Below are 13,107 nucleotides of genomic sequence, written 5' to 3'. Positions count from 1 at the left end.
CATAAAATATCCACAGAATTAAGGAAAAAGTTTGAAGGATTGCCTTAAATCTCCAAAACATTAAGAAATGCTCACACTATGGAAAAAATTCTTTTGTAGTGCTAATAAGCTCATAATAATATAAAAGATTAAGGAAAAGTATCAAAAAATGCATTAAATGGAGCCTGTTATTGAAAAGGAGAATGCAGAAAACCATACCTTCTTTGGAGCTTTGCTAGAAAAAATCCCTTTAGGACCAAATTTGTAAATAGGTCTGGTGAAACGCGAATATGTTCTTCACAACCACAGCCTGATCACGAGAATGTACTCGAAAGTTTCCTTTATTAGGGAAGCAGTGAAATGCGTAGAGATTGGAAGGAACACCAAAGGCGAAGGCGGAGTAGGGAATGTTTTCTGCTTACAGGAAATGCGGTGAAAGGCGAAGGCGGTGAATTTGCACTAGACTCAACGTTCCTTCTTGCATGTGTGTCCTCCAGAGGCATAGACAACCACGAGGGGTAGGGATCTATTCGTAGCATATTCAATTAAACAAGTAATTTTTTCATCGATGGTACAAGCATTACTTGGCGAAGTGTTAAGTAACACACGTGTGACGTATTCTCGAAAAAAGAGAGTGTGCACGTCTTCTGAGGAATTTGATACGGTGTATTAAGTGAGACACGTGTGCACGTATTCTAAGGTATTTCGTGCATGCAAAAATATTGGAAATTTCATCCAAATTTGCGGTCTCGTTTATTTTTCCATCATTACACAAACTTTTTCGTTGGAACTATCACTATATGCTTAACAATCAATATAAAAGCTTTTCGAATCCATTTCTCCGACATTGTCTTCCTTTCTCCCGAAATTTCGTCTCGACTTTCCTTCAAGGTCCTTGCTTCCTCTGTGAAGAGCAGTTCAACAATCTTTGATAGGTAACAAAAATTTTTTATTACAAGTATTTTAACAAAATCAATTTGATTAATATAGAAAGAATTTTTAATAACACATGAAAAATTATAGATGTTATGTGCTTTGTATCTTTTGAAAGGAGCATAGCTTTTCCAAAAAGGATTTTATCATAAATTTATGTGTTTCAATAGAATTAATTCATAGTTCATGTTTCTCTTCTTGTTTTGCATCTTTTGACCGGTGAAACGCGAAATAATGTCTCTGTTAGTGGTATTTTGCTAAGTATCGCGTTTCACCGGTGAGATATTGAAATAACTTTCGTCTTTAGGTAGTGTCCGGTGAAACGCGATTTCTTCACTGGCATTTGCCTTGAACTCCTTTTTTTCGTGTTTCACCGGTCAACTAAAAAAAATTCTCCTTTTTTTATTTTTTGTCTTGAAAAATGCAATTTTGGGGCCTCTTTCCATGGTTCCATCTTGTTTATTAGATATTGTCGCCATTCTGCTTTGTTTTCAGGGATAAATCTTTTCCTTGTGAAGATGACAAAGAGGAAGCTATCTCTGGAAGGAATGGATGAGGAGGAGCTAATGGAAACTTCTGATGATAGGCTAATGATTTTATTTCTTAAATTTTTTTCTCTCTCTAGGATCTCTTACAGGGCATTTTCGAGACCTCAAAACTCCCCTAATGATCTGGAATGTTGGTGAGAGTGGTTACAAGAGTAGGAAACACCTGTTTTACAACTTATAGGAGAATAGCAATAGCATCTTTTTCATGTATTGGAGCTTGTACAGAGGCAAGCTGCTGTGCCATAAGTCCCTTCATGTGAGAGATGAATTTTTCCAAATCTTCTCATGATTTATATTCTAAGCTAAAGAATTCAATTTTAAGGAAGATTTTAGTATTTTTACCAGTGGCTCCATTTAGCTTTTCAAGCTCGTCCCATTTTTCTTTAGCAGTGTTTAGTTGATCAACATAATGAATCAGGGACTCATCTAAGTGTAACATTATGATTGCTTGAGCACGTTGGTCATCCTCTATATCAACCAGATTTGCAGAGTTTACAACTCTAATGCCTTGAATGAGAGGCCAATACCCTCTCTCCATCATTTTGTATTTTATAAGTACCTGCCATGGGTAGAAATCTTTGCCATTAAACTTTCGAATTTGAGGACAGACATCAGCATATGTTGTGGCCATTTGGAAGGTCTTAGCACTTGTTAGGACAAGGGCAGTGTCTAGTCCCTTACAAATTTTTCACTGAATGCGAAAGCAAATCAGACAATTTGAAATCAAAGTTGCAATGAAGAGAAAGGCTAAAAATCATACAGATGTAATATTTCAAGGTATGACTGTGGTGGTCCTTTCTTATGTACAATCTTCTTCCGAGGTTTAATAGCCTTTTTAGGTCTTAATGAAGTAAACCTAGACTGGACTTTAGGCTCCTCCTTGTGGTATGGCTTAGTGGATGAAGCTTGTGTTGGACAAGGTTGGTCTATGATCTCAATGCTTGTTGCCGATAATTGCGAGGAGATTACAATGACACTCATCCTTTTGATTTCATTGACCACTGTACTTGAAACAAAGTCACTCAAGATATGCAATACACTTCTAGTGTATGATGGTCTATGTGTTTATAATTGTACACATAAGCTTACAACAATATACGAAGAGGAATAACACTCACTAGATTTTAGTAAATACCCAGCAAGCAAATGATTAGATGATTAATGATTAGTGTTTAGAAACACTAATGTCAAGCTTAGTGAAATGCTTGAATGAAAGCAGGTTGAGAGTCAGCTTCCCAATGCACTTAGTGATGTCCATTGAGCATGTCCGAGAGCTTTCAGATTTCAAATAAGCTTCAGAGAAGATGCTTTAGTGATTAAAATCACTGTTCAATAAAGCTCAAAGTGAAAAAGTGAAAAATGCCAAGCTTAGAGCTTACTGGCTATGGATTCCACAAGATACACACTTAGGGTTTGTCAGAGATCTCTCTCTGTAGGGCAAATTTCTAGGAACCCTGGTAGATGAGGATAGCCCACTAGGGGGGCTATCAATGCCCCAATATGGTTGCTGGGATCGCATCGCCTGCTGCGTGCACAGTAGTACGGATTCCATGCTGTCAAAAAGATGCGCCTATTTTGGAAACCACGCAATGCCGGGCTCAATCGTGGACAATGTTGGGGGAAGACATGACTTGAAGTTGCGCCCTGATGTGGGAAAGAGATCTCAAAAGAAAGCAGGAGCTGATATGGCCTCCTTTGTCCTCCCCAAGTCCTCCATCAGAGGTGGGTCTAGTTTGGCTATGGATGCAAGAGGTAAAAGATGAAGATGATGGACTATCTTATGCACTTAGTGAGTCTGAGAGTATAGAAAACTGAGGGGATCAGAGGAGGCTATGATACCATGTTAGAAAGTAGGGTTGCAGCATTGGAATGTGCGCACAAGAGGGAGAAAGAGGCTCAAGTACAAGAACAAGTTCTTGTTTAATAAGTTGCTCAAGGTACAACTTGGGTACACTCTATCTCACACTTGATAATGACCCATAAGCCTCAGCCAGTAGGGTTAGGGTTTCCCCTAGGGCTATTCATACCCATCTTCCCTCATACTCCCTTGCTTATAGTGGGTTCCTATGCCTATCTTCTAACAATTCCCACAGGTAATCTTCCATGAGAAATCACCAAAAGAGATAAAATAACAACCTACATCATCCAAGGTGCCAGTAGAGATAAGACTCTTTGTGAGAGCTGGTACATGATATACATCATGAAGAGTGAACATGCTTCCTGAACCAAAACACAACTGGACATCATCTATACCAATTATCTCCAATGCTAGGTCGTTACCCAAACAGATAGATCTAGTCATACTGTCATAGGAGTGAAACCACTATGTATGAGGGGTCACATGAAAGGAAGTCCCTGAATATATCAAACAACACTGAGTATAGCCAATAGAGCATCATTCGTTTGTAAAGCATCCAAGGAAGAGGCTAGCAATATAAGATCATTAGATACACCAAGATGCACCACATTATCTCCTCAATCTTAATGCTAGACTTTCTAGGCAGAATATTGCGATCATCATTCTTTTCTTACACTTTATCCTTTCCCTTTTCCTTGCACTTGTCTTTGTGTATTTTATGTGTGGATGAATATGACCTGCTTTTCCGCAATAATCACAAGTAAGACCAGACTTATGGCCATGGAGCTTACTATGAGACTATCCATATCTCCTAGACTGAGACCTATTAGAGTCTCTATTGTGGCCATTTTCATCGTTGTTGGCCTCTCACAATCAATGCATGTGATGTAGAAAAGCACGTATATTCTTTCTTTTCACCTCTTTTATCAAGAGAATACTTTAAATATCTTGCAATTTTGCCCCATCCTTAGCACATAGAGCCATATGGAAAGTGTCCTATGAATCAAGTAGAGTACCAAGCAGAAATAAAGGCTAAAAAGTATCCTTGAACTCAATCTCTTGCAAAGCTAAATGGCTGATGATGGAGTGAAACTCATTAAAGTGTGCAAACATAGAAGACCCTTCATGTGAAGGTCCATCACCTATTTTAGCCAATACGTTTGAGATGTAGGACCCAATTTGTCATAAAGATTCTTAATCTGTGTCTAAAGCTCATATACAGTCAGATTTTCAATCACAACATTGTAGTGATAAAATGATTGTGGACTTGCATAGCTCATCTAGTTCATCCCAATCCTCAGTTGCAATGTTTTTGGTTTAGTACCCCCATTTTTGAGTCGTCTAACCTATAATTTCTACACTAAAACTTGCCATATTTGGGTTTTCCAATAGCTGTACTTGGTCCTATCTAGTTTCTGAATGTTGAAGATAGCACTATTGCGAGAATCACTAGTCATATTGAGATCAAGCAAGGACACAAAATGGCAAAATAGATTGCTGCAATTTTTTGCAAATCATCCCTAAAATCACTACTAAATCAAGCTGAAAGCAAGAGATACTGACAAAATAATGAGCGCTATCCACAAACTGTAGTGCAAAACTGTTAAGACAAGGTAATTGATCTCATAAACTATATAGAGAACTACAATTACATTATGATTAAAATAGATTGCAACAGTAAGAAATCAAATGCAAGTATGAGCTATCACTAATAAACTGCAAACTATAACTGCCATGGATATCCTACACAATGAGGGTTCATACAAACAACTAGTGGTTAGCAAACATGTAACGAGTACCCAAAGCTATCAACCTCCTTGTGTCAAAGGGGAATACATCCAATGGCATAAAAATCACTCATGGAGTAGATCTCATGAGGAACAGAAGAGACCTGCCAAAGGCACAATTGATTAAGCAATAGTAATAAAAGCTCAATACATAGCCATGTCAAGTATATGCATAATTGACAATGATATGATACAGATCAACCCACTAGGCATCCACTACATACATATATCAAATCCAGGAGCATAAGCACGAAGTGAGTATCCCACAATATCAATGAAATAATTTCAAGCTCAATTGCAATCCAATGTGTAATATATAACATCCAATGTCAAGTAAGCAGCTCAATGCATAAAGACAAGTAGCTCCCATTGAATAAAAAGTCGAATGCCAACTGAGCAACAAGCTCAATACATCAAGTGAACAGCATCCAAATGTGTGTAAAGTTAGATGGCTGATGATGGAGTGAAACTCATTCAAATGTGCAAACATAGAAGTCCCTTCCTTCATACAAAGATCCATCAACTATTTCATCCAATACATTTGAGATATAGAACTCTACTTATCATAACGATTCTTTACTTATTTCCAAAGCTAATATGCAATCCAATTGTTAGTCTCACAACATTGTAGTGAGCTTGCTTAGAGAGTGATAAAATGATTATGGACTTATATAGCTTGTCCAATTCAACCCAATCCTCGACATCAATGTTTTTGGGCTTCGGTCTCTCATTTTTTAGTGGTCTAACATACAATTTTTACACTAACATCTACCATATATGTGTCTTCCAATAGCTCTAGTTGGTCCCATCTAGTTTTTCAACATTGAAGATAGCATTGTCATGAGAACCACCAACCATAATGAGACTAAGCAAGTGCACAAAAGGCCAAAACATACTAATGTAATTTCCTACAAATCAACCCCAAAAGCACTACCAAATCAAGCAATAAACAAGAAAAACTACCAAGGTAATGAGTTGTCCACAAGCTCTAGTTAGTCCCATCTATTTTTAGCACTGTCATGAGTCTTCCAATAGCTCTAGTTGGTCCCATCTAGTTTTTCAACATTGAAGATAGCACTGTCATGAGAACCACCAACCATAATGAGACCAAGCAAGTGCACAAAAGGCCAAAACATACTAATGTAATTTCCTACAAATCAACCCCAAAAGCACTACCAAATCAAGCTATAAACAAGAAAAACTACCAAGGTAATAAGTTGTCCACAAGCTTCAATCAAGAAATTGTCAAGTACAAGTGATTGCCCTCATAAAGAATACATGGAATAGAAATGAAAGGCTATTTTCATAAATTGCAGCAATAGGTTAACAACTCATTGTGGGAAATCAAGATGGAAAAGCAAGGAGTAACCGACACAAAAGACTATCAGGACTGCAGTATGTCCATAACCATACATGCAATAGGCATAGATATCATGCACAAGGTAGGTGTCAATTGTAAATGAAGAGAACTTCCAAATGCATAATCCACTAAGCAATGCTCAATATATAACCCTGACAAACATAAGTTCCACATCCAAGCCAAGAGATCAAGTCAATCCACAATAGGATAACTGCATCCAACACATATCAAAGAGCATGTACATGGCACAATGAGTCCCATTGTCTAACCATAAAACACTCAAGCTCAAAAACTGCAAATATCAAGTACTCTACGTAAACATCCAAGTGTCAAGTAGTGCCTCCCACTTGAACAAAATTCGAATGCAAAATGAGCAATGCAAGCTCAATACATTAAGTACATAGCATCCGAGCATCCAAGGTACATGAAGTATAAGTCGAATGCATAAAACCCAATGTATTCTTCATTTGTAATTGCATAAGCCACTAAAGTAGTAAAGGCATTTAGCCATAACCAAGATAAATGTCACCAAGCTCAAAACCAAAGCTCAAAGATCTTTCACTAGCATATCCAAGGGAGTATGCCAATGTTGAGCATCAACGCATTGATATGAAGCACTTGAATGACATCCAAGAGCAATAAGTATCTAGTGTTTCCTGATAAAAGCTTGTTATTCACTATATTACAACAATGAAAGCTCTGCTAAAACTAAGCCAATGCAAGCTCAAATCCAACCATTTGCACCTCAAGACATTTTCCAAACATCCTAGCATCAAGGCATATGCATAAGGGCATCATGATACAAGATCCAAACACTAAAGTAAACCCTCTTAGACTTGTATGAAAATAGGTATGCTATTTTATATAGCACATAGCATAGAGCATAGAGCTCAAATGATGCTCATAACCACAAGACCAATGCCGGGGGAGTGGCCACAAGGAATGCCACGATTGTTGAGGGTGCTTAGGAGCTTGAGGAGCTGATGATGATGGTCAGAAAGACTGATTAGGGACAAGAGCCTAAAAAACAAGCACAAATCACACTAATTTTCTAATCATGTTTGCTAGTCTTTCTAAGTTGAATGTGGAACAAGGGAAGCTCCACTAGGTCCCAGAGAAGCCTTGGAACAACCCTCAAGTAACGGGAAGAAGCTAGGTAGAAGGTGAAGCTCAATGCATACCTAGTGATGAAAGAACCATGGCTACCCTGAAATGGTTGTTGTAGGTATTTATGGGTTGAAGAAAACTGAAGGAGAAGAGCTCATTGATCTCAAGTCTCATACCAGTTGAAGGAAGTGAGCCTTGAGTGGAAGCCCCACGAGTGGAAGCAATAGCTATGGTGAAAGAAGTAAGAGAGCAAGAGCAAGAGACACAAGATGTGGGAACTCCAATAGTCACAATGTGTGACCATCCTTCCCTTATTTAGATGTCACTAAAAGAATAAAGAATGAAGTGATAATGATGGACACTTACTGCTTGCAATGTAGCATCAAGACATATGGGTTTGTGCTAATGTGTCCTCTCTCTCTCTAAATGAGGTCTTAGGCATCATGAAGAACAAATTTTGTACATTGATGGCAAACCTTTTACCCAAGGGAACATAGTAGGTTTAATCAACAATATCCAAGAAACAAGTGCATGAAAATGATCATGAGCTTGGGTATATGACTCAAGATATCCCCACGTATTTTAGTTTGTCATATCATTGTGCACTAGGAATGAGCTATTGGTCAACTATAGGTGGAAAACTCCAAGAGTTCCTATAGATTGAGTAATTGAACTCATGATAGAGCATCTATGTGTGTTGATGGGATCTTTTTGCCAACTTAAAATAGGCTCTTGTGAAGGATGCATATTGCGGTTCTTCACTAGTGTTAGTTGCACAACTAGCTAGAAAAAACAAAAATAAGTAACGATATTAGGATATGTAACACTTATTGAGCATATCAAGGTCCGAGAAGTTTTATCATACAAACATGTCTTTTTGAGCCTCAAAAAAGGCTTAAATCTTGTATCATGGAAATGAGGGCCATAATAAGGGTAAAATGAGAATTATAAAGGCGTATCACCAAAAAATAAGTCAATGTACTTGGATAGCATTATGTGCATGATTTCTAACGCTTCACAACATCCATATTTGGCATGTTTGATAGTCTATCTGAACTTGGGACTAAAGAAGCAAGTTATGAGGGCTTTGACCAATGGAAATGAGCTAGATACCTTGCATGAACAGTACATTGAATGCAATTGTGGCTTCCTAAGTCTAGTTTGATCACACTAGGAATGCAATACTCTGACAACGCTATAAAATGGCCATTGAGCTTTGCAATGAGAGGAGAGGGGCAATGCCATTATGGTACAACAAGGCTATCATCTCTTGGTTCTCTTCTCACAATGTCATTATGGACATACTCTACTACTATCCTTCTTTTACATTCCATTTGGAGTATTCTATATGGCCATTTGGGTTGTTTTTCCTTTTATTCTCTTAAACCATGAGATCTTCCTTTAGTCATTTGTTAATGAGTTGGGGCTTTGGAGAAGAGCAAAAGGAAGGGAGCTAAAGATAAGGTTCCAATCTACTACAAGACCAACTATAAGGATCTTGACAACCATGATGGGCTCAAATTAAATCTATCAACATTCTCAATCTTTGAAAGGCTATTGTCCTAATCTTCCCTTGACTTTGAAGAAGCTTAATGATCCTAAAGCATGTCTTGCAAAGTGTTTTTTATTTACTTATACCCTTAGGGATAGTTGTAGAGATATTTTGCTAATTCTTTTTGAAACAAGAATAAGATGACTAAGGAGGATAATCCTTCAACTAATTAGCACTCTTAGAAAGGAGGATTGTCTTGAGTTGAAAAGTGTATTGATGGGAGGCTATTTACCTCTGGTAATTTGTTACGTCGGCTAAGTTTTGAATGTTGAAGTGGGTTTTTAATGAGTAGACTTTGCAAGTGGGGAAGTTAAAGCTAAGTTGTTGAAGGCTTGATATATCAATTGAAGTACCTTACTCTTATATTTATCATATGAGCCAACCAAGAGGTACATGTCATGAGTTTTGTTTAAAAGAAAACCTATAAATGCATGCTAGTAACCCATGTATTCGATCATCTACCTCAAATCCTAGGTCTAGTTTGTGGAAAGTATGAATGCATAGAAGGGAAAGTAGCTATAAAAGATTAAGTTGAAGTGCGTTGATGACTCGATCATACATGTTTGGATTATATTCTTCTCCACTTGTTAGATCATTACATGTGTATCAATTTATAACTAACAATTCATCTAGTATTGGTAGAGGTTCCAAATTACAGTTTAGAGAATGTTGTGCACTTGCCAACACAAGATGTTTCTTGAAGCTCATCATAGTGTATGAGGATTCTATGTAATAATGACACAATCATATACAAAAGGCTCAAAACTCAATATGCAAAGCCAATCAATGAAGATGTTGATAGCCATGACATTGATGAGGGTATAAACGATTTACTTGATGACTCCTTTGTAAGCAATCAAGCTTGCAAGCAAGGCAATGTGGCTTATCTTTGAAATGAAGCCCTCCAACCCATCTATCCTACTTCAAATTTTATGCAACTAAGTGAAAGTTTATTGATCCTTGATCTCGAAAGTCTATGATCTTAAAGAAATGCATCTATTATGGCACTAGTAAAAGTATGCCTCTTGCTTTAATATGGTCAATTATTCTATTTATGATTATGCTCTTGTTATTTTTGTTCTTAAGCATCTTCATAGGTGTCTCTCAACTAAGCTTCTCCCCACAAATAGCATCTTCCTAAAGTTTAGAGATGAGATAAAAAAGATGATAATGCAACTTGGTCTATAGTACAACAAGATTCATGCATGCATCAACAATTTTATGTTGTTTTGTGGTGAATATCAAGATTTGACTACATGTCCAAAGTACTATGCTCCTTGATATAAAGATGTTGCAAACAAGGTGCTACAAAAAGTACTACAACATTTTCCACTCACTCCATGTATAAACCATATATTTCAAAACAATGAATTATCACAACTTATGGATTACAAATTTAAAAATCCAAGTAAATATGAGATTATGTAGATCTTGGTTGATTGTCTCACCTTCAAGCACATTGATACCACATGGCCAAAGTTTAGAATGGAGCTACACTAGATCAAGATGGGTGTAGCATTGAATTATCTCAATCCCTTCTCCATGCACTCAAGCAAATCAACATGGCTAGTTGTGGTGATAAACTACAACTTGACCCCTTTCCTTTACATTTTTTTAAAAAACAACACTTGATATTGTCTTTATGAATCCCATGTATGTAAAAGCCAAGTAAAAGACATAAATCGACACTTGCAGCCTCTTACCAACAACATACGGGTTTTAGGGAATAGGGTAGATGTGGTTGATGTTTCCAAGACCAAAGGTAAGAAAAGATTTAAAGTTTGTGGTGTCATAGATTAGACTATCCATACTTTCCAAGTTATAGAATTTGTTTAGGTATACATGATTTTCATTCAGTTTATATGGAGTTCAAGTTTGATTTTCAAGCCTATGATATGTGAACTAAAGTGATTGCTTTTGTATAGGTCTACCTACCAAGGGCTATGAGGCTTATCCAATGTGTGCTAATTAGTTGAGATCGTGTATCCATGCATGACAATTCAATGGAAATGTCAAAATGGATGATGTCCTATATATCAAACTCCAATGGATTGGTACAAGAAGTCAAGTGAAGTTCCACTCATTGATACATCGTTGAAGGTCATGAGCAAGGATGAGGATGAAGCATGTTTATAAGTCATTGAGAAGTAGTTAATAGCTTCCTCATTGTCCATATGGTGTTTTTTGGAGTGGTATTGAAAAGATTTAAAGATCACACATCTTCTTAATCCAATGCATAATTCTTATGAATGTTGGGCATCCCTCTAGAAATATATCATTGGCCCAAAGGATTTTGAGTTGTCCAAAAAGGGTTTAAGGACACAAAACTCTAAACCGCATTATGGCCCATACATTCTAGAGGGAAAAGTGGCATTAGGTATGCTTCATCTTTTTTTTTTGCTAACCATTAGGGGAGTTTTGAGGTCTCGAAAATGTCTTTTAAGATATAGAAAGAGAGTGCTCTAGACTAATGGGAGCAAAAACTTCATAAATAGAAGTTTTACTTTTGAAAAAGTAAAAAATAATTTTATAAATAGATATGGATACAATATTATGACTATCTATTTTTATCATCTTATAATTGTGAATATGGCATTCTTTACATTAATGGCATAGGGTCTTGTCCACTTCACATTAATAACATATCTCAAATTGTATGATAATGACAATTAAAACTAGATTCAAATTATCAAAAAGCTTAGTATTCATCTTTTTTCCTTCCCTTGTTTTGTTCTTCTCATCTCTTTTCTTTCTTAGTTGGTAGCCTCTCTCTCTCTCTCTCTCTCTCTCTCTCTCTCTCTCTCTCTCTCTCTCTCTCTCTCTCTCTCTCTCTCTCTCTCTCTCTCTCTCTCTCTCTCTCTCTCTCTCTCTCTCTCTCTCTCTCTCTCTCTCTCATGGATATAAAAATTTGACCTTCAATAAGGCACCTAAGCTTTGAATTCCCATCCATATTTGTGTTTTATTCTCATTCCAAACAAATGGAAGATGGATTCCCACTATTATTAGCAAAGGTAGTTAGATTACCATGCAGCAAGCAAAACATAAGAAAAGCAAAGATGTGAGAGCTCTTTCATCTTTGCTCGAAAGGATAAGATCAAAGATTTTAAACTTGGAGTAAATAAGAATAGCATAAAAGAGTTTTTAGTAAAACATATATTTATGCATAGATAGTTACATTTGAAACCTAGAGCTTCAACTCTTCCATTGCATAGATTGAATCGTAAGTATTTCATTCTCAATGCTTTTCTTTTATTAAACTTGATATTATATTTTATTATGATGTATTTTGTTTTTATTTATAGATATATATCCTTCTAATCTTAATAAATGGCAACCCGCCGCGTCTATTATTAAAGTTATTGATGTTATGCATCACTTGATTAGAGAAAATTTGTACAAAGGTTGGAGAAAAACACAGTTACAAAGAATGAAATATTTTTTAATAGATGTTCAGATATTATCCATTTACATCATAGCCAATGGCGAGGAATATCCTTGCTTCTTTTGCCTGATTTTACAAGCCTTTGAGTAGTCTTTGCTAAGTCTAGCCATTAGTGAGAGCTACAGATGCAAAATCTTATTTGAGATACATAGAGTATTAAGACTTAATATCTCAAGTAGGCTAAGAAAGTTTACTTTATTTAAGTCTATTAATGTATTTATTGGTTTCTTTTCCAATGCTAAGATAATAAGATAGATCAATGGTCTGTTGCTTGCAAATACTTGCTTGCTACATAAAATTGCATCCTTATCTTTTATTATAGTAGATGGTATTATGTTCGTGGTAGTCTAGTTGCTTTGGATTAGAATCGTGAGGATTTTAGCAAAGATCCAATATTTAATCTTGATATTTGGCTCAATAAAGATATTATTATGATACTAAAGGTTAGGTCATCATGTACACTACATCAAGTGAGGTCAGGTTTACAAACTGAAGATATTGAATTGTCAAATTCATTTGCATTCCAACTTAACAACAAATA

This window comes from Lygodium microphyllum, chromosome 13 (assembly GCF_053477565.2).
Source record: "Lygodium microphyllum isolate KBCC chromosome 13, Lygodium_microphyllum_v1.1.10, whole genome shotgun sequence".
In the NCBI taxonomy this organism is placed as follows: domain Eukaryota; kingdom Viridiplantae; phylum Streptophyta; class Polypodiopsida; order Schizaeales; family Lygodiaceae; genus Lygodium; species Lygodium microphyllum.
Note: the sequence above shows the minus strand (reverse complement) of the source record.